This window comes from Lissotriton helveticus, chromosome 1_1, assembly GCF_964261635.1.
Source record: "Lissotriton helveticus chromosome 1_1, aLisHel1.1, whole genome shotgun sequence".
NCBI lineage: Eukaryota > Metazoa > Chordata > Amphibia > Caudata > Salamandridae > Lissotriton > Lissotriton helveticus.
In genome coordinates this window covers 1,196,786,569-1,196,791,672 of record NC_136057.1, presented here as the reverse complement: position 1 = coordinate 1,196,791,672, position 5,104 = coordinate 1,196,786,569, and positions in this window count along the sequence as shown.

Sequence of the window (5,104 nt, the reverse complement as noted above, 5' to 3'; positions counted from 1 at the left end):
TTGCGTACAACTCCGCAGGAATTTCTGGGCTAATTGCAATCTGTAGGTTGTGTACAACTCCGCAGGGAAGCCATCAGTCCCTGGGATCTTGCTGTACGCCAACTGGTCTATCGCAGCACATACTTCCACCATATTGAGTGATTCATCAAGGGCAGCTCTCCGCCCTATCCCCATTATCATGCTGTCAGGCAACATATTCCCTGCCCTAGGCGGTTCGTCAAAATCCTACATTCCCATCACAAGTTCGAAGGTTCACACCCATCTCCTCATTCTACCACCTGCCTTATCTCTACTGCCCTGATTCGATGTTGCAATGCTTTAATCTCACCCATTAGTGTGTGCCTTACCCCATAAGATATGTTGAAGCAAAGCTTCCGGATTACCACCTTAATGGCATCACACTTCATGCCCCTCCCGGATGTTGTGCTGTCATTTTCAGTGACAAATTGATCTCTGTGTTCCCCAATAGTCTCCCTTCATGTAGTGCATTATAATGCATTGGAATTCTGCCCCCACTTGGGTATGCATGTGGAGAGTCTGCCCTAGCCCACTACCACTTTGAGAGGGCTGTGGTCCGATAGGGTCCGGCCAAAGTACTTAATGTCTTGAATACTGACTTACATTGCCTCAACACAGCGCTAAGTCAAATCTCATGTGAATCTGGTGTACAAGTGAATAGTAGGAGTATTCCAAACTATCAGGGTGCAGTGTTCTCCACAAATCATGGGGTTGCCTGTTTGTGATCCATGTGCTGAAGAAGTGCAATGCCACTAAGCTGTTCACTCCTAACAATGGGGTGTCGACCAGTAAAGTATTCATAAAATCCTCCCCCATGTGCACAAAGCAGTCAAGTCTCACACCAGTGTTGGGAGAAGATTGTCTAAAAACTGCAGAAGGTTGCTGTTGGGAGCATATACCACAAAGAGCACCAATGGGCACCTGTCCAGTCCCCCCTCAACCGCCACATAGTTCTCCTCCATATCAGTGCCAGTGCGATAAATCACTGAAGGCATGTATCGAGGCTGAGATCCATATTAAAACTAAATAAGCATATGCTGAGTAGGTCATGCCCATATGTGCCCCCTCCACTTTTTGGAGAATATCTGGAGTTCTAGAGGACGAATGTGTCTATTGTAGGTATGACAAGTGATCCCGCCTGCACTTTAAGTAGGTATAGATCTTGTGCTGTTTTGCTGGTGTGGCTATTCTCCACAAATTCTAGGTCATAATAGTATACCGATTTGGTGCCCTCCCAAGTGTGTTCACCAAAGCCAGTTAGTATGCGCCAGTGTTCATCCCAGTGAGATGGCACATGCGGTGTTGCCCCAGGGTTCTATCATCTGCACATGATGCAGCCAGAGACTTATCACCATAAACTTGAACAACTACATAGACCCCCCTACTAAACTCCAGCACACAACAATAAGCCAAACATGTCACGAGGGGTAGGCCCAACCCTGCCAATTTGTAGCTGAGGAACCACCCCTGTGCCCCGACGCATTCAATATACTCCATGTCCCACCTCCAATGATGAGCCATCATTTGTGTGCCACTCTTTTTCCCAGCACCCAGTGGCACTGGCCAACCACCTAGTGTTCAACACACAAAGAAATGACAGTTTTCAAGTCAAATGATCTGGTCTGAGGTCATCAGGGTAATATCTGGTCAGATTCTAAGCTCCAACTCAGTCTCCTTCGCCTGTTCATTGAAGAGTCACGTTGGAGAGTCTTGAGGTGTTTGGACAGGAGCAGCATCAGCGTGACCTTGCTGTTCATGTACCGCCACCACCATGGCTCCTTCCTTGGCTGCCTGTGCTTTTGAGGTTTTACCCCCTCATGGCCTGTGCTTTCTGCCGCTCCCAGCTTCACATAGCACCGGTTGGCTGTCCATGGGTACCCCTTTTGCACTCTCCAGCCAATCACGTACCTCTGAATGCGATGTCAAAAACAGGCTTTTTAGAGTACAACACACAGAGTTTAGCTGGCAACATAAGTGATTATTTGATGCCAAGTTGCCAGAGCCGCCTCTTGACATCTAAGAAGGCGTTGTGGCATCTTTGAACCTCCTTTGTGTAGTCTGGGAATATATGTACAATCTCTTTGCCCACCTGCCACTGGCTTCTGCTTCTCAAGCTCGGCCAGATGTGGTTCCTGTCGCGGTAATGGAACAGCTTTGCCCTCACTGATCATGAGGGGGAGTTTTCTGGCAGGTACCTTTTGCACCTATTCTACAGAGATAAAATGTGATATCTTCCATCTCAAGACCATGTTCGCCAACCAATCTTCATGGTACAGTCCATGCTAGGGCCTTCCGTTCCCTCTTATAAGCCTTTGTTACACACATTATTGCACAGGGAGCAGCCTTCTGCATTGTCTGCTTTCACTCCAGGGTCGCCACAGTATCTGCTGTTCCTGTAGCTATGTTTGCATATCTGTTACAGTTGTTTGTATACCAGCCAGCATTGATTCCATAATGACTACATGATTTGCAAGCTTTTTATTATCCACGTGCAAAAGCCCCATCTCAACCGTCAACACATCTAGTTTAGGCTCCAATGTCATTGTGATGTGTTTAATGGCCTCTAGGAGCATCCTAAATGGCCCCATGGATGTTTGAAGCATTTGTTTCTGCTGCATTTGTCTCCATCACATATGTCGGGCAGGCACAGCATGTCAAGCACTCTGCACCCATCTTCGGGCCCTTTGGACTCACCAGGCTTTGTGTCATGTCAGTGTAGTGCCGGAGTAGCTGGCAAATACTGTGGCCAGGAAGGCCAGGGGACTCCCTCTCACCACATTCCACTAGGTGTCTGCATGCCCTCCTCTAGTTCATGCACTGGCCAGCCCTGTGTGTGTTTCCCTTGTGGCAAATTTTCCCCAGACACTAGGGCTCCTCAGGTGTGGTCCTCTATTTCAGCGGGGAAGGGGATGTCCAGCATAAATGCGAATCAGGCACTCCTCCAGGCTTGCTGTTCTCTTGAGCCACGTCTCACCTTTTGTTGCAGCTGATCATTAGTTGGGATAGTCTTAGGCCCTCTGGCATTGTCCGCTCGTGTTGAACTCCTTGCATGAGGCTCCTCTTGTTTCACAGCCCCGATGGAGCCTTGTGTCGGGCCACTCCAAGCAGCAGTAAGGCTTCACAGTGTGTGTGTCTCTGTACCACCGCCAGCTTGCGACCTTGTCAGAGCCCAGGATTGGGTCCCACTGTAGAGGCTGCAGCTACTGTTGTCTGCTTGGTGCCAGGATTGCAGCCACCTTGATCGCAGCAGCCCTCTGCTCTGCCGCACGGAGATGAGAGGGTTTGTCATATCCAACCAGGGGAGACCTGTTGTCAGTCCGCAGGATACATTGTACGGGCACAGCAGAGCTCACTAATGTGCTACCAGCACAGCCGCCATCTTGACCACCTTCCAACAACATTTGGGTTTAAAGAAAAAATTTAACCTGTGATCAATAATTGTTTGTATTTTAATATATCTGTACTTACAGAACAGCGCATTGATGGTTAACAATATAGTAAATATTTTCCACTAAGGAATCAAATCATTATCTGGGTTAGCATCAAAAATTTCGATTAGGGGGAGATTTTAATCCTCTCAAACAAAGACCAGTGGTGACTGATGGAGACAAAAACAAGTGTGCCGCTCGTAAGCCGTTTTGTTGCTGAAGTTCTCCCTGGGTCTCTGTGCCATTTCACGGACATTGCCACTTAGGATTGTGGGCACTTGGAGCATAAGCTGATGAAGCCGAATTGAAGAGGGAAAAACGACTACACCAGCGGGGGCCGGGACTGCGAGATCCAGCATTCTAAGCGCTTCTCTAACTCAGCGCAGCTGGTGTCTCTTCCCGCCCCCTGCTCCCTCTATTTATCCACGCCCTCTCCCGCGTAACGCGGTACGGAGCCCGGGGCTAAGCCCGGGCCAAGGGCGTGCCCGTTGTAGCCCATTAGAGCCCGGAAGAGACTGGACCGGGCCTCCCCTCTGGGCCCTCCTTTGTTGGTATAGCACACTTAGTATCTGAGTGTTTCATCTCGTCGGTGATCCAGACACGCCAGGATTAAACTATGTCTTCAAGGGAGACAAGGAGTAAAGCTACGGCTACGTCCATCATGGCTACAGGTACTTTGGATAGCTTTCTTATCAGAGCTAACACTGCAGTAAATAATGAACTGTCGGCTTTAGAAAGACAGTTAGCTGATGGTATTGAAAGCACTAGCCACCCCACAGCATCAATTGTAAATACCACATCCCCAGAGATACTGGATGTCTCTCATCTATCTCTTTTGGATAGTATAGACCAAACAATTGAGTCTGTTCTACAACAGTTAAGGTCTTCCTCAATTTCTCAACGTGACTTTCACCAGCCTGCACTTGAAGCCACCCCACCTTCATTATCTGATCCAGCCCTGATCCAGAGTGAGGGGAGTGAACCAAACCTATTTCATGTACGGGGCCTTCGAGAAGGTGCTATTCCTAAAAGGAAAAGATCTAGACAATCTAAGGCGGTTAAAAGGGCGAAATTGGTTCATCTCTCTAGCACTGTTGTTAACATACCTGATATAATGGAAGGCACTTCTCCCATGACTGTTAACGAAACTGTGACTCCAATACAGCCAATACAGCCTTCCCAATTGCTGGTGCCAGGGGAGGCTGGTCCATTCATTTTTGGCGAGTGGCCCTGTGGAGAGGGGGATCAGTCTATATCATTTATTGCCAATGTTTTGCAGAAGCTTTTAGAACCCATTCTTGTGCGACTTGATTGTATTGTTACTAGACTGCAAGCAATTGAAAATGTCACTGGGGGTTTGAAGGAACAAGTAAGAACCTTGGGTAATAGCTTCAGTACAACAATAACCGATGTGGGGAGTTCTTCTCACTCTAATTTAGCTACTTTCCCAGCTACAGGACCTACTATATTACCTACGATAACAACAGTACCTATAGTTAGTCCACCTATTCCTGCCCCCGTCCCCCTCCCGAGGCAAGTTCCGCCAGTGCCCTTAGTGCGGAAATCAAAGTTGCCTGTGACAATAATTCCACCAAGGCAAGAAAAAACGAAAACAAAGATCGGTGAACGCCCCGCCCAGAACGTTCCCACCTCAAATC